The sequence below is a fragment of the Tamandua tetradactyla genome, chromosome 9, assembly GCF_023851605.1.
Source record: "Tamandua tetradactyla isolate mTamTet1 chromosome 9, mTamTet1.pri, whole genome shotgun sequence".
Taxonomy (NCBI): Eukaryota; Metazoa; Chordata; class Mammalia; order Pilosa; family Myrmecophagidae; genus Tamandua; species Tamandua tetradactyla.
In genome coordinates, this window is record NC_135335.1 from 90,738,728 (window position 1) to 90,757,352 (window position 18,625).

Below are 18,625 nucleotides of genomic sequence, written 5' to 3' on the forward strand. Positions count from 1 at the left end.
TACTGGATCATTTAAACTATTCTGTAGCTAAGGAAAAAAAATGAAATTGAAACAAGTTTTTATATGTATCACTCTATTTTGTGATATGTATCACAAATTTTCTCTAAACAAATTGAAGGGATTGTGGTACTAGCATTAAGGAAAAATGAAACCACTCCAACCAAAAATACCTAGCAAATTTTACAAAAAGGAGTGCTATCCCATTTAAAAACTGCAAATGGAAGTAGTACCTATGATGACCACTGCGCCCTTCAACAAGGAGAAATACCAAAACCATAGGAATGAGAAATAAGGATCGATAGCCTCAGCCAAAGGGCCGGAGGCAGTCTCTCACCTACCACTTTCCCTTTTACAGAGCTTTCCTTCACCGGCTGAAAATTATTGGCTCCACAATGATCCCGGCTCCTCTTGAAACCTCCACAAGAACATGTTGAGACATGTTAGTACCTCAAAGCATTCCTATAATTTTGAAAAAAATGAAAAGACCAAAGCTGCTAAGACTAGCTTGCAAGACAACTGCAAAATGAAATAGGAAATATGTTTGAACAAGCCCTGGAGCCAAAGGCCCCCAGGTTGGGCTTCATGGGGCTTTATTATGATAAACACATGCTAGAATGCTAACCCACATAGACACTCTCCTTTTCTAGGAAGACAGGGAAGAGGAATTCCAGAAAGACAAAGGAAATAATCAGAAAAGTATCTATATTTTGGAAAACCTGAACTTATGGGATATGGGAAAAATAACCTCTAGAGAGAAAAAAATAAGTAATTTTATATACTAACTGTGCAGCTCTTGAGAAAGCTGCTTCTCATTTCCAGTGATGTTATTTTTGTCAAAAGGCATCTGATTGGACTAGATGACCTTTAAAGTCTCTCCCAACTCCAACATTACAAAATTTTCTGAATAACTCTGGTCGGAAAAATGTTAAAACTTGGGGCTACCTAATTGGTAAATTGACCTTTTAGGGCCCTTGAAATTAGTCCATTTGTCTGGTTGCTTTGGGGAGCAAACTTGTCACTTCTGCTAACTAGCCTTCAATCAAAAAGTTTAATGCCAATTTTTAGAGGTTATTATTGCATGTCTTCCTGTATATTATATATCTGTAGTGAATTGAAGATCACCCAATTCTTTGTTGTCTTTCCCATCAAGAAATAGAGTCTATCTTCCTTCCCACATGGAATTTGGGCTGGGCTGGTGACTTTGACCTTTAGACCAACAGAAGGTAGTGAAAGTGATCCTTTGCCAGTTATAGCCCAGGCCTTACAGTCATTGAAGGTTCTGCTTTCATCCTCATGGAGCCTCTGGCCACTGTATAAAAAGGAACCCAGCTCCTTTGCTGCAGAAACTCCATGAGGAGAGATTTCCAGCCAGTCCCTGGATGTTCCAGCCACCGCGGCTGTGAGGCCAGACATGTGAGTTAAGCCATCTTGGCTTTCCAGCCCTGGCAAACCTCCAGATAACTGCAGATTCATGAATAATCCCAAACAAGACCAGCAGAAGAACAACCCAGCTGAACCCAGCCCATAGATTGTGATTATTCAAACCCTAAATTTTGGGGGTGGTTTATAACAATGCAGTAGATAACCTGAAACACATCCCTATGACTGGTTTCGCACTTTCTAAGAACAAAGAAGGATGAAGTTTGGAAATTATCATAGTCATTACTACCAGCAAACTGTTAATCTTTTCTGTATAAAATGGCACATCTAAACTCTTTCAATCTTTTCTCAGCTGTACTCATGTCCTTAACGTGTTAGTATACATCAGTAGTATATTGTAAGCTCCAGATGGACGAAAGTCAATAACTCTGATAGATCTATCAAAAAAGGTTTTTAGAAGTAATAACAATTTCAGGAGAGGCCTTCAGCAATGATAAAGGCTGTTTCCCATAAGACTTGTTACTTTTCCATGTTGAGAAGTCTAGATATGGAACTCCGGGGAGAGGCTCCACTTTCTAAGCCTCATGTCATCCCTTTTAACTTTTAAAGAAACCATAATGCATCTTTGAAACCATAATGCATCTCAGCGTTCTCTCATGACAAAATGCATTGCCATCTAGCTGTAGGCTTATATTATAAGAGTATGTGTTACTGATTGATTATCAGGTTGGTTATTCCTAAAGGGAAATTTAAAATTCTTCTGCCATGCACCCAAGTGTGACAAATCCCTGAAATTCGTGTGAAGACTCCTGGACTAGAAATTTGTGTTCTTGTCTTCCCACCGTAGGCTAAGGAGTCATGCTGAGAGAATCCATGGATATAAGAGAGTATAGTGCCTTTATTTTAAAAGCTCTGAATTTGCAAACCTTCATCAGAACATCATTTTCAACATCTCAAGGAAAAGTGAAATGTTGATTTAATTTCTTTTCATAAAATTTGCAAAATAAAATTACATTAATTTATTGGGGTTTAAGGGCTTTCAATTTGTCCTATATACTTCTAAATTGTTGGACTTTTCTAGACTAAATATGTATTATTTGGTTAATTAAAAAACAATTATTGGGTGCACAGGTGGTTCAGTGGTAGAATGCTTGGAAACTCGGGTTCTATTACCAGACAACACACAGAAAAGAAAAAAGAAAAAAACACACAATTATTTCCCATCTTTAATTTTAATGAAATCCAACATAAAATTTTCTTCCATAGACCACGGACTTTTAGTGTCATATATAAAATGTCATCACCAAACCTAAGGTGCCCTAGATTTTTTCCTATGTTATCTTCTAGAAGCTTTAAAGCTTTGCATTTTAAATTTAGCTCTATGACCCTTTTTGAGTTAAGTTTTGTGCAAGGTATAAGGTCTGTGTCTAGATTTTTATTTTTTATTTTGCATGTAGATGTCTATAGGTATTCCTGCACCATTTGTTGAAAAAAATTTGCTTTCTCCATTGAATGACTTATCAAAGATCATTGATTATATTTGTGTGGGTCTATTTCTGGGCTGTCTATTCTGTTCCATTAATCTATTTGTCTATTCTATTCCCAACACCACACTGTTTTGATCACTTCAGCTTTATAATAAGTCTTGAAGTTAGGTAATGTCAGTCCTGTGACTTTGTTCTTCATTTTCATGTTGGCTATTCGGTGTCTTTTGCATTTCCATATACATTTTAGAATAAGTTTGTCAATATACACAAGATAACTTTTTGGATTTTGATTGCAATTGCATTGAATTTATAGATCAATTTTGGAAGATTTGACATCTTAATTATAGTGAATCTTCCTTTCCATGAAGAAAATGAAATTTTCTCCATTTACTTAGGTCTTCTTTAACTTCTTTCATCAGAGTTTTGTAGTTGTCCTCATATAGATCATGTACATATTTTGCTAGATTTATACCTAAAAGAGTTCATAATTTTTTAGTGTCACTGTATAGTTTTATGTTTTTATTTCATATTCCAATTGTTCCTTGCTGGCACATCAGAAGGAAACTGACTTTTGTCTACTAACCTTGTATCTTGCAACTTTTCTGTAATCACTTATTATTCCCATGAGTTTTCTGTCAATTCTTTGGAATTTTCAACATAAGTAGTTATATCATATATAAGTATATATATCAAACAAAGGCAATTTTATTTCTTCCTTCTCAATCTGTATAGCTTGCGCTTCCTTTTCTTATCTTATTATTAAATAGGAGTAATGAGAGGGAACTCATGTCTTCTTCTTCTCAATCTTAAAGCTAAAACCTCTCTTTTTTCACCATTAAGTATGATTTTGACTGGAGGGTTTTTGTAGATGCTCTTTATCAAGTTCTGGGAGTTCCTCTATTCTTAGTTTGCAGAGAGTTTTATCATAAATGGTTGTTGGATTTTGGCAAATACTTTTTTGTGTATCCATTGAAATGATCATATGATTTTTCTTCTTTAGCCTGTTGATGTGATGGATTACATTAATTGATTTTCTAATGTTGAACCAGCTTTGTATATCCAGAATAAATCCCATTTTGTCTTGGTGTATAATTATTTTTATACATCATTGGACTTCATTTGCCAATACTTGGTTGAGGATTTCTGCATCTATGTTCTTGAGTGATAGTGGTCTGTGATCTTCTTTCCTGGTAATATATTTTTCTGGTTTGGGTATCAGAGTAATAAAAACCTCATAGAATGAGTTATGAAGTATTCCCTCTGATTCTGTTTTCTGGAAGAGATTGTAGAGAGTTGCTATCACTTCTTCACAATCCATGAAAGAAAATAATGGATAAATTTTTGAACTTCTGCTCTTGGTAAGATGCTGTTAAGAGAATGACAAAACAAACCACAGACTGGGATAAAGTATTTGCAAAACACATATCTGACAAATAACATTTATCTGAATTATAAAAAGAGCTCTTAAAACTCAACAATAGAATAGGCAGGCCATGGTGGCTCAGCAGGCAGAGTTCTCACCTGCTATTGTTTACGGTGTCTGTTCATGAAATAAAAAAAAAAATACTCAACAATAGAATATGTGTATGTTTCAGCAGTAGAATGCTCGCCTGCCATGCAGGAGACCTGAGTTCAATTCCCAGCCCATGCACCAAAAAAAACAAAACAAATAAAAAACCTCAACAATAAGAAAAAGAACCCAATTTAAAAATGGTCAGAAGATCCAGATTCCCCATCAAAGAAGATATACAGATGGAAAATAAGCAGATGAAAAGATGGTCAACATCATATGTCAAATTAAAATAACAAGGAGTTACCACCACATACCTATTAGAATGACTAAAATTCAAAACACTGACAACACTGAATTATAACAAGGATGTGGAACAACTAGAATTCTCATTCATGCTGGTGAGAATGAAAAATGGTACAGCCACTTTAGAAGACCTTTTGGCAGTTTTTTACAAAGTTAAACATAGTCTCACCATATAATCAAGCAATTGTGCTTCTAGGTGCTTACTCAAATTGGTTGAAAACTGATGCCCAGTCAAAAATCTGCAAACAAATGTTTACGGAAGCTGTATTCATAATTGCCAAATATTGGAAGCAAACCAAAATGTCCTTCAATTGGTGAATGGTTAAACAAACCATAGTACATCCATACAATGGAACATTATTCAATAATAAAAAAGCTATCAAGCCACAAAAAGGCTTTGAGAAAATTTAAATGTATATTGCTAAGTGGAAGAAATCCAAATGAAAGGTTAGATACTAAGGGATGCCAACTACATGACATCATGGGAAAGGCAAAACTATGGACATAGTATAAAGGTTGCAGGAATTTAGAAGGATGGGGAGCATGAATAGGTAGAGCTCAGGACATTTTTATAGCAGCAAATTATTCTGTATGATACTGTAATGGTGAATACATAACATTATGCATTTATCAAAACCCACAGAACTGCACAACACAGAGTGAATCCTAATGTAAACTAGGGACTTTAGTTAATAATAATGTATCAATATTGGTTCATCAATTGTAATAAATGTGCCACCATACATGAGATTTTAGTAATGGGGAAACTTGTGGGGGGTGGTATGCAAACCCTCTGTACTTTAGGCTTGATTTTCTATAAACCAAAAGCTGCTTTAAAAAATTAAGTCTAAGGCGGGCCCCAGTGGCTCAGGAGGCAAAGTTCTCGTCTGCCATTCCAGAGACCTGGGTTCAATTCCCGTTGCCTGCCCATGCAAAAAAAATAATAAAATAAAAAAAAATAAAGTCTATTACTTAAGAAAGCACCGTAAATGTCATCAGGCAGGGGACTAAATTGTGTATGGAATATTCATATTAATATATTTTTCTTTCTCTATCACCCATAGCAAAATCAAATATCAGGTGCTATAACAGAGGTAGAAAGGACTATTATATTTGTCAACAAAGGGCTAACACTATCATGTTTTATCTTAGTGCAGCAGCAATTGATTTATAAATGCACTATAAATGGGCCATGCCCGTTCCTGTGGCACTGCATTAATCCCTACATCAAACACCAAACTCTCAAACTCTGAATGATATAAAATGTCAGAATTTGTTTGTAATGCCAACTGTTCCCCATATAAGATGATCTAAAAGTGAAACATCAGTCCTGCTCACCAAATCTCTTCCCTACTGGCCTAACTCTTTTGATGAAATTTCTAACAAAGCCATTCTTCCGGTTAAGTTGTTGTTGGGCCTACAGAAAGCCTCTTTTAAATGCAAATGATAGTGTTATTAGAAAAGCAACCAATTAACCTGTTGGCATGAATAATTTTACCTACTAAAGCAATTAGAAGGTAAGGCCCAGAGAAAATCAGACTCAGATAAGTAAATGTAAGGAAAAGAAAGAGAGTAGGAAGATGAACTCTGCAACAGGATCTTTGCGTGGAATCAATGAATTAATTAGTAAATTAAATTTAATAAATTAGGAATCTATCACAAAATTAAACTCAGTCTATATTAAGTGGCATGTTTCAGGGCTCCCCATCTGTTAAACTTCAGTAGACCTTGATTGAACACTGCGGGCCTGAAATCAATTTAATAGGGCATGACCAGCGTTTGTTAGATTGAAATGGAATAGAACAGATAAGGAAATAAAGTATCAGAGTATACCATAGGTACTAAAGCTAATAATTCTTTCATGAAACTTCTGTTTATTCTGTAAAATATATTTATTAATATGGATCACAGTTTTTTTTAAACAACAGTATTTTTTATATATAACATTTTTTTAAACAAAGGTTAAAATAAATTGAGTAGATTAAAATACTAATGAAATATTGGTCAATGAGAGGGAGCGATAAGGGGTATGGCATGTATGAGTTTTTTCTTTTTTCTTTTTTCTTTCTTTGGCTGGAGAGATACAAATGTTCAAAAAAATGAACATGGTGATGAATGTACAACTGTGTGATGATATTGTGAGCCATTGATGGCAGCCAAGTCAAGAATGTTTGTATGTCAAGAATGTTTGTTTATTTGTTGCTTACAATAAAAATATCTTTTAAAAAGTAAAAAAAAAAAGATCTCTGTTGTATAAGGTTGCTGGTGATGTCAAGAAACATTGAATATCCTGGAGAACAAAAAAAATGTCACAGTAGAAACAACATGAGCTCTAGGTCAGATGTGAGAGTTGGTGTTAAATGGTGACTAAGAATGTAGCTTGATAGATGAAAAGATGCTCAGCATCATTAGCCATGAAGGAAATGCAAATAAAGGCCACAATAAGATACCATTTCATACCATTAGAATGGCTGCTATTAAAAAAGAAACAGAAAATAACAAATGCTGGAGAAGATGCGGAGAAGTAGAAACACTCATTCATGACTAGTGGCCATGTAAAATGGTGCAGCTGCTTTGGAAAACAGTTTGATGGTTCCTCAGGAAGCTAGGTATAAATTGCCATAAGGACCGGAAATCCCATTACTAGTTATATATCCAAAAGAACTGACAGCAGGGACTGGAACAGATATTTGCACACCAATGTTCATAGCAGCTTTATTCACAATTGCCAAAAGATGGAAGCAACCCACGTGTCCATCAGCTGACGAATGGATAAACAAAATGTGGTGCATACATATAGTGAAATTTATTCAGCCATAAAAAGAAATGAAGTTCTGATACATGCAACAACAAAGATGAACCTTGAAGACGTCATGATGAATGAAATAAGCCAAACCAAAGGCAAATATTATATAACATGGAATAATAAGAATAAGCAACTTCATAGAGTCAGAAACTAGAACATAGGTTATCAGGGGCCAGAATGGGAGTAAAGAATGGAGTTAATTTATAATTGTTACAGAATTTCTCTTTGGAGTGATGGAAGAGTTTAGATAATGAATGGTGGTGATGCTAGCATATCATTATGAATGCAATTAACACTGAAATATGTATCTGAATGTGATTAAAAGGAGAAATTTTAGGTTTTAAGTATGGTAACAATAATAAATTTTTTAAAGCCATAGACCTTACACTGCACAAACATGCAGCCTAAGTTAAACCATGGGCTTTTGTTAGTGGTGTAATTGTAAAACTTTGATATCATCAATTTAATATCATCAAATGTTCCACACCAGTGCAGAGTGTTGTTGTTGGTAGAGGTGTGGATAGGAGTTCTGTGTTTTATGCATGATTATTCTGTAAACTCACAACTTTTCTTAAAAAAAAAAAAAAAAGCATGGCTTGAGTTTGATCTCAGCTCTGGTACTTACCAGCTCTGTGACCTTAAGCAAGTTACTTGATTTCTCTGATCTTCAAATTCCTTATTGGAAAAGGGGAATTAAATTTTCCCTCAGAGCATTTGAGATTCTCTTTCCTCTATGATAAAATGTAGGTAATAACCTCATAAGATTGTTGTGAGAAACAACAATCTTATATATATACAGCCTAGTACATATTTGTTTTTGGAGGGCTATTTGACAATTCCTGTGAAATTTTTAAATGTATATTCCATAACCAGGGACCTAGCTTATGGATTTAATCATATAAACACTTTTATTACAGTATTGTTTGGAATAGAAAAAACTGGAAATGTTCTATACAGCCATCAATAGAAGACTGGTCAAACACTTAAGACATATTCACACAATGAAATATGCAGCTGTTCAAAGGAGTAGAACATCTAAGAATACTAATATGCAACAGTATTCATGTAGGATACATGACAAAAGTACAGTACAGAACAGTGTATAGTTAATGATTCAATTTTTGCATAAGACCTACATAATATATTTATTACATAAATTTAAATTTCTAGTACACAAGAAAAATACCAATTTTTCTTGTATTTTCTGTCTCTGGGATGTAAGACTTGGGATCCGGATTGTAGAACAGAGCAAGAATTCCACTTTTCAAGTTATATCTTTCTCTGCCATTGTTTACATATATATATTTGTAGTGTGTGTATATATATTCCAATATTAAGAAATTAATATTAGTAGTAGTACAAAATCCTAATATTAAGAAATGGCCATCACAATTCCCAACACACAATAGACCCTTAATAAATAGCAACTCTTTTCATTATCCTCTACATACACAGGTATTCCATAGACAGGACCTCCCCATTCTCAACAGTAAATTATATCAGATCATTGAATAACAGGACCTTGATTCAACTGAGACAGAGGTCCTTCTGGAAAAGAAATGAACAGCAAGCCCATTTTGCAGGGAATATTTTATGTTAAAGCAAACCAGCCTTTCAAGAGAAAAACAAGGACCATCAGTTCCAAACAATGGTCACTCCTGATTGGGTTTAATTTCCCCATCTTTTTTCATGGTCCTATTAACAATAACAATCTACACAATATGGTGGGCACCCGTAACGAATTAGACCCCAAATCAGTATTTGCCACAGATTATTTTTTAGTTATTATATTGCCGATACAACACTACAAAGTTAGTATGACTTTTCCCATTTTATGGATCAAGAAACTGAAATTCAGTAAGGATGGATGATGTGTCCAAGTTCACATAGCTCCTAAGAAACAAAGTCAAGATTCCAACCAGTATCTTGGAATACTGAGGATAAACACTTCAGTGAGTTTTCTGTCACCCTGCCCTCTACCACCTAAGGAAATGCTTTAGACAATCAAGTATTTCCAAACTCCATTTGGACAATGGAGTCCAAAACCAAAGTCCATTCTGCCTCAATACTCTCCTTAAGGTACTTGAGGCCAAGAAGGTGCTGGACCTATAACAGTGTGGGGTTAGCTGACTTGTGAGAAAATTCCCTATTCTCCACTTCATACTTGCCATTTAGAACCAGTGGCAGAAAGAAGGCGATTCCAGTCACTTCTACCCATCCAGTCCATCTCCTGCTTGTACCTTTGCCCAAGCCCTAGCTCTTGTCACTAGCCACTGGTTTCCCTCCTCCCCCTCCAGTTACTCTGGTCTAATTATAGCTCTAAGAAGCTTCTGTAATTCTGTTGAGTTCTAACAAATTATTTTTTTAAGCAGGGATAATTACACTGAAAGTGTTCTATAAACAATAAAAAGATAACACTTTAAGCTCTTACAGTGGGTGCTCTTCTTTTCAAAGAAGGCAGCACTAATTGGTGCTTTAATGTAATATTAAATGTATTTTAACCTGTGGAAGCAAAGGTGTCTTAAGGTAAAGTGATTCCAACTCTTGCTGAGCACACACGATGTTCTGACTCTCATATGTGGGGTGGAGTCTCTTAGAGAGGATGAGGATAGAGCAGAAAGTAAAGTAAAAGCAAAAGTTTAGGGATTATGGAAATCCTTCCATCTGTATGCCATACTGTTCACAAGACAACTTGTTCTGATAAGACTTTTCCCTTGGCCATGTAATTCTCTATTTTTAAATATAATTTCCATCAATTATGATAGTTTGTTATATGATGAAGGGAAGCTGAAATCCCAATGAGCTATTATATAACTTTTGATTTCACACTGGATACAAAACTAAGCTGAGGATAAACACTTCAGTGAGTTTTCTGTCAACCTGCCCTCTACCACCTAAGGAAATGCTTTAGACAATCAAATATTTCCCTGGTTCTATGTCAGCCTTTATATGGAATGGTAGCCATTATCATTTATTGTTTCCTTGCAAATTATTCTAATAGTTAAATAATGCAATATTTACTGTTTAAATACTTCCTTCTATGGATTTTTCAAGTGACTATATTTTCATGAGAGACCACAGGCACAGCTTTGAAACTGACTACAGTGAAATACATGAGAACTTTTGGTGCTTGCACAAAATGTAAAAGATGCACAAAAGTAATTCAAACTAAATGAAATTCCATTCAAAAATGTGGTCACATGTAACATTCAACAAGACAGCTCTCAGGGTCAGTAAGAAAGAAAGGGACAAAATTCAACCCAAAAATATTTTGACTGAAGATGGATCTAAAAATAATAACAAAAGAAAAACAACTTGAACAAGCCTTCTTAAAGCTTAGTTATTTCAATGTCTTGAATAATAATAAAAATGTTCAGACATCTTTACCACCAAACTTTGTTTTAAGTAAGATGCTTGATAGATTTTCTCATAGTTTCTCTCATGTTCGTATTCTTCTCTTGGCCAAAGAGAACTCATTTCCTATAAGAATCATTGGACACTAAATTAAAAAGAAAAATGTTGGCTGGTTCAGTGAGAACCATATGATAAAAGTATATTTGTAATTTAAAATCTGCATCTGAACTAAGTTTTGGTACATATTTTCAGTTGGGCTTTCAAGGAAGAGCTCAGTTAAAGATCCTAAAGAGCCATGACGTGACAAAAAAGATATATTTGATTTTTTAATTTTATTCATTCATTTTTTTATTTTTTAGCATGGGCAGGCACCGGGAATCGAACCAGGGTCTCCAGCATGGCAGTAGAGAATTCTGCCACTGAGCAATCATCATACTACCACAAATAGATTGCATATTTAATTTATTTTAATGAGAGAGTTCAAATAGAGTTGAGAGGCTACTCTGGAGGTTGCTCCTAAGCAAGCTTCAGTTAGACATTGCTACCTGCCAACCCCCAACCAGGACCATTCCAGCCAATCCTAAAGAACACCTAGGGTAATATACACGATTCCACAAGGGTTCCAGGCACTAGAGTAACTTTCCAAAAACCTACAACCTCCAGAGGGGTCCCTGGTCCAGATAAGTGCTGAAACCTAACCCAGCCTCTCCAGAACATCGGCTAGTTCCATCTCCCTACCTCATATTAGTGACAGACCCTTCCAGTATGAAAATTTAGAATTGCCATAGCCTAAACACCCCTAAAGAGAGGATGGAAAGATCAAAGGTGATGGTGAAGTTATACAGAGAAATAGGATTTAATAAATGAGCATGAATGCTGAATCATTAAATTGATATCTCTTTTAGTATCCAGTATCCTAGAGCAGCTAGAAGTAACAACCTAAAATTGTGAAATTGTAACCCATGTCAAACTCTGAAATATGTTCTACAACTAATTTGTGCTTTGAAATTTATAGCTTTTTTGTATATATGTTATTTTTCATAAAAAAAGAAGGAAAAAAGTCGATTGTAATGACAAAAAAAATATTTAAGCCTTCTAGCCTCCTATATTCTGGAGCAGCTAGAAGGAAAAATATGAGAGGATCATATGGCGGCCCATGACCAACTCTAGGATCTGTCCTGTAACTACTTGTTGAAGAGTGCTTTGAAAAAACTATTGCTGTTTTATTTCTTTGCTTTGTATATATGTTATACTGTACAACTAAAAAAAAATGGAAAAAAATGTAATGGAGTTGTCATATAAATAAAATTCATTTCCAAAACATAAAAAAATGGTCAGGGTACCTTTATTGGTCATTCATCTTCTTTTTACTAATGGGAAAACTGAGGGACACAGAAGCTATCTGCATGGGAAACATGGAAAACAAACTAGACTGAAACCCATGTGAACCACTGAGTCAATGTCTGGTTCTGTGTTCTCTCACAGTTTCCATGCTCTTGTCCTTTGTCCCTTTCCAATGGCACTTTCAGATGTCACTTTCCAGTTCTTGGAAGATAAAAAGTGTTTTGGGGGGTTGTTTTTGTTTGTTTGGAGTGGTTTTTTGTTTTTGTTTCTTGCCTCTTTTGCTTCCGTAACATCTACCTATTGACTTTGGGTAGCTGGGAAAACCAGAAGCACTTCTTGTTCTCTTATGACACCCTCTTCCTAGATCTATCTTTGAAGAGAAATGAGAGAGAAAGCAAAAGCTTTACTTTATGGATACCTCCCCTCAAAGACCCAATAGAATCCTAATTATCAAGGCTTACTAGAGCAACTTGTCAAAGCTATGAAATGATTGATTTATATTAGGCTTATTTCCCTCCTACTGGAACCTGCCTTTACTGAGTTAGCATAACTTCTTGTAAACTTCTAATTGATTCCTTCAGCTACCATAACAAGCATTTCAGTTGCTTCCTATGAATGCTTCAGAAGGACAACAGAAAAAAAAACTAATTAAAGATATATTAAGAAAAAGATCAAGAATAAAAATACTGAGAACTTGCTATGCAAGGGTCAAACATAGTTTTATTTGTATTACATGAATTTGCTCATTTACTTAACTTACAATACCTTATGCAGTATAAGTACAGATATGACGATTGTCCAAATATGGCCACTTAATAAAAGTCATCATGTGACACTATCACTAAAACACTACGTTTTTTATAAAGGGTTTTCTCTAAGAAGATTCGATTCTTCAGTCTTGCCAAGCTCTATAATACTATGAACCTTTTATAGAATGCAAAGGCATTCCTCAATTTACTCTATTCTAAAATATGCCAAAAGAAATCAACATGTACCATAGCATAAAGTATATTTTCCTGAATATTTCTTCCGTATAATCAGAAGTTAAGTTATTTTTATCCATTGTTTTGAGGTGAAGTACCTTGAAATAGACTAGAAAGAACATGAAACCAGGAATTGGAACATCTGAGTGTTGACAGTGTTGACTCTGTGCCTTAGCCAGCTGCACACTTAGGGAAGTCACTTAACTTCTCTAGGACCCACTTCCTCATATATAAAATGAGGATCCCACTTCTATATCATTAGTTTTGCCAGAAAAAGCTATTTAGAATACTTGCTATTGATCATCCATTTAAAATTACTTGCCACTTCTCTTATACTACCTTGTTTCCATCCTCCAAAAACCAATGATCAGCAGTCACTTGCTATGTCAGGCCTTGTTAAGTAGGAGGGTACAATAATATAACACTACCTGTGTCATCTAGGAGACCATATTTGGGTGGGGAAACGGTCATGTAAACAAGTAACTTTAATGCAATGTTATCATTTCTATAAGAGTGAGGGCCCAAGTGCTACGGGGAAACCAACAGGGGACCTGGAGAGATCAAAGAAAGCTTCAAAGAGGATGTGACCTCTGATTTGTATTTTTACATAATTCTCTCTTTCTATCCTTGTATTACTACTTTAATGGATAGTTGGTCTGCTGTCATGAAACATTAAAAACTAGCGCTCCAGGAAACTTGACCATAGACCCAACTAAAATTTCCTCCTGAGTATATAGCAGCAACACCGTAACCAAAATAAAAATCAGATAAAATATTATTTTTATATCAAAAAGATATTTATCTCTTTTTCAGTATAAGAGTGGACCCAAAAGATTAAACAAAATGGAATATGTAAGTGGCCTTATGATATAACTAGAGTCCACTGAAGCCATCCAAAGAGGCCACAGTTTGCCTCTCTCACTAAGTCTATAGATGTCCATGTGTCTATGGCTTACTCTTGCTTAGATATGAAATTTGTTCAAGAGGAATTCTAGACAAATATCTATTGTGGATATGAAACTTTATTGTCAACTTTTAAAAACTTACACTGACACGTATTGTGACATTGTGTTTCAAGTATATCTATCAGCCCAACCAGAGCTGTGCACTCAAACTAAAGCAAGTAGCTTATTTCTTGGCATCAAACAGTTGTATCAGCATAGAATGATGCAGAAAGATTCACGAGTTGGTATAACAATATACCAAAGTGAATGGAGTAAAATCTTAAAGACCTAAGTACAGTGGAACCCTCCAAGGAGATCCTAGAGAAAATATAAATTAACATTTTTATATTAAAAATAATTATTCAAGTATTAATAATATATTAAAAATTAATTAATATATTAAAAATAATTGTTCTGAAAGTAATACTAATGCACTGTTGGCAGGTCTGTAGGGTATGCAACCCTTTGGGAAGTCATTGATTCACATGTCTTAAGAATATGAAAAATGTGCATAATCTTTGACACAGTTTCTGATACATAACCTCAGTTATAGAAAAAATATTTATGCATGAAGATCATCATCACAGGATTGTTTAAGTTAATAAAAAACAATCCAAAATTTTAATGATAAGAGGATGGTTGATTAAAATTATTGAACGTGTACGTATCAGTGTACATTAGAGATATTAAGTATAACTTAACAAAGCATTTGTAGAACACTAGAAAATTTTTAGTTTAAAATATTAAGGGATTAAGGGCAGTGCAAGGGTAGCTCAGTGGTAGAAATCTCACCTGACATGCTAGAGACCCAGGTTCAATTCCTGGATCCTACACATGCAAAAAAAAAAAAAAAATTAAGGGGTAAACAAGAATACAAAATTGAATAAACATTAGGACTTTGGATCACAACCATACTTTTTTAAAAAATTACAGAGAAGAAGATTGGAAGGAAATACACCAAAATATTCACAATGTGGTCTTTGAGAACTGAGACAACTGACATTTATATTATTTTACTTTTTAATGTTTTCATGTTTTCTTTAATGAGATGCAGGAAAAAAAATTAGTGCATTGTGTACAATAACTCAGAATGGTCCTGGATAGGTATGGTCCACAGACAGATCAATGACCAACTTAAGCCCATACAAAATCCAAAAGTGAACTGAAAAGTTGACGGAGGCATAGTGATATAAAGCAGGAAAGTGAGAGTCCCAGAACTTGTGAGTAAAAAAACAAATTACAGAGCAAAACTGCTGCTCTGATTTTCAGAATAATCAGCATGATAGATGATTTCAGAATGCTTCTGCAAATGAACCTTAATTTAAGCAATGAACTGAGATAATTAATTCAAAAGATCTTACTGAACATCTGCTATATGCCAGGTACGTGTCTGATCTCTTGGACACAAAGATAAGTATAAATAGTCCCTGAGTTCCAAAAGCTTAGCATAGCATGATTCAGGGCTGTGGCTTTTACTATATCTACGTTTAATTAATGCAGGTACCCTCCAAAAATTGGCCTAAACATAAGACATTTAAAAATATTTCATTTGAACTGGTGGAAAAGAAGGAAGATCAATTTCCAAGGAGCTGACTGATGGAAAAGATTAAGATTTGGAGTTAGGAAATAAGGTTGAGATAAAAGTTCAGTGATTCATGCTAAGATTCCACAGCTGTTAACACCAAAAGAGGCTGGAAGAAGAAGTCAGCTTCCCAGAGGTGAGTCAGTTGACCATGAGCATTTACTGAGCACTCACTGAAGGTAGAAGCGGTATAAAAGGCACTGTGAGAGGGCACACAAAAACAGCATACATTCTCTTCCCCAGGAATCCTGCACACTAATTTGGGAAATAAAACTACAGAAAAAAAAAAAACTAAATAAAACATTCATAAAGTTCACTTGTTCATAAACCCAAATGGAAAAATAACAGGAGTAAGGAGGACACAATGCAGAACATGGAGCCTAATATAGGAGTGTGAATCATAGAAGGTTTCCTGGAAAATGTGTATTTGAAGCCATATTTTGAAGATAATGTCAACATTAACAGGGAGAAAAGAGAGAAACAGTGTTCTGTGAAAGTGGAACAAACAAGTGGCATTTAGAATAAAGCCAGGAAGCTGAGTTTGACTTGACAAATGATTCCAACCCTGATTGCACATGGAAGCTTTCAAACAATCTAAACACACAGATTCTGATTTAGATGGCCCAGGTAGGGCTCAGGCACTGCTATTTATAAGAAAGTCCCCTCAAGTGGTTCTGGTGTTTGGCCAGTATTGAGAACTCCTGGCTGAATGGACTATGCGACTGTATAATGGGAGATGACGTACTAGAAATGGGAAAAGGACATTTGTGACTTATTGAAACATAGTTCTAAATGTAATTAAGTTGGCTTATTAGACTGTGAGCTCCTGGGAAGCAGGGATCATGCTTTTTTTCATTTCTTATGAACATAATATTAAATTAATATTTTGAATGAATGAATAGTTAAATCAATGATTGAAATACGATAAGTAAAAGAAATCACTGTAGTCACTTGAGCCAATTGGTAAGATGATAATAATGTCTAAGGGACATTAATTGAACATTATAGCGGAAGGGAGGGAAAAAGGCAGCAGCAGTTAATACTTAGTACTTCCTGCGTGCCAGGCATTTTACATTCATTGTGTCATTTCATAATCACAACCAGCCTATCAAGTACATATTATTATCTGAAATGAGGGAATTGAAACTTAGAGAAACATTAACTAATGCCCAAGATCACTCAATATTGATGAGTTGCAAAACAAGGAATCAGGTACTGGTTCTTGTCTAAATGTATATGAACAAACACTGTACAAGTGAACATAGGTTCAAATTCCTGGACAAAGCTCCATCTTTGAATGTATTCTAACTATGCAGAAATGGCACGTGATTTAATTAAGTTATTTACTTAACTACAAGATTAGAGCTCTTAAAGGTAATCAGACAGGTGGGTCAACATCTGGTGTTTCTGGAAAATAATTTCTATTGCCTTGTCCCTTATCACATAGAAGTTTATTAGAAATGGAAAAGAAGAGAAAGCATGTCCCACTGCACTTTTTTGGAATCAGAAATACAATTGCTCTGTAATTTAAAGGAAATAGTTCACTATCCATTGTTTCTCTGTTCACAGTTGAGGAAACTTTTTCCTTTCATCATTTCATACCTCGTCTTTAAAGAAATATATCCACCATCCCCAATGCCATGTATTATCCAGAACAGCAGGATTATATTTGCCAATTGAAATTTTTTTAAAAAAATGAATAAACTGAAGAGAGTTTCTCGTACTCTTGTGTTAAAGATTTTGATTGACCTTAGAAGGCTACTCCTAATGACTTTACACAGGATCCACAAGAGAATTAGCTACTCAAACAGTAAATTTATTTAAAAATAAAATTGAGGACAATTTTATATAACATCATACTCTATTAGAAGAGGAAAAGTTTGCTATCTCTAGAAGGAAAATGGAAAACAATCCTATCAGCATTCAGCAATACTGACCTAAGGTAAGCCATTAATTGTTTTATAATACTTTGGGAAATCAGAAACTTGAGCTTTTGAGAAGCTCTATGTTGATATAACCAAAGCCAATTTACTTGAACAACAATTTTCAGTATATTGCCAACTGGAAACACAGCTGAATTCTTCTGTCCTTAAATCACTTCAACTTTATAACTTCAACCACCAAAATCATACAACCTTTACACCTTTTCCAGTCTACCTTCTTTTCATATTAATGATCTTGTCATGTGAAAAACTTGAATTCATGGTTAATCTCAAGCACAGAAACTACCCTCCCTGAAATAGCCTTTCATTTACTAATTGGACTTTGTTTATATATATTTTATTGTCCCTCATTCTGACCTATTCCTCTTCCCTCAGATATGGGTAAGACTCTACTTTGAGCAACACTATTGACTTTTAGTTGGCTTCAATTAAAATTGGCTGCATTGTTCTCGTCTGAAGCTTTGCATTTGGTTTGGACTGTACCAAGTGATAACCTACAAAATTCCTGTGACGTGGGCTCTGAATTTTTCTGCAAGTAAGAAAACAATATTATCCAGAAATTTCCCTGAGCTATCCCTAGAGCTAGCTTACTGTTTTCTTGTGGGGAAACCTATCCTTTTAGATCTCTGGAACTACCAAGATAGGCAGTTTGTGGGGTGGAATGTTTATCCTAGCTGATTATATATAAGATCGGGATTTCTCCATAGGCCAACCTGCTCAGAAGAATATAAGGGCTTTAGAACAGAGCTACCTGGAGGACATACAGAAATCTTTATGCAATTCTTGCAAATTCCATTTCTCCTACTTTCACTCCCTATGTTTCTCATCATTACTCACTTTGTGCCTTATTCTTCAAAGTGAAAGATAGAAGGGAAGTGAACAATGATAAAATTATTCAAAGGTTACTTAATCAAAGGCAGAACTCAAACCATAAGAACAAGTCACTACAGTAAAACCACCAAACCCTAACTGGACAAAAACACCTC

The 18,625-nt window shown here is 34.9% G+C and overlaps 1 protein-coding gene across 1 annotated transcript in view; it reads right to left on the minus strand.

Annotated features, from left to right (window-relative positions):
- Window positions 1-335: 335 nt before the first annotated feature.
- TTC33 (tetratricopeptide repeat domain 33) overlaps window positions 336-18,625 on the minus strand; it is a 158,548-nt gene continuing 140,258 nt past the window's right edge. The window contains exon 7 of the transcript XR_013157938.1: window positions 336-459. The gene's annotated coding sequence lies outside the window, so the exon portion shown is untranslated. The remainder of the gene's footprint in view (window positions 460-18,625) is intronic.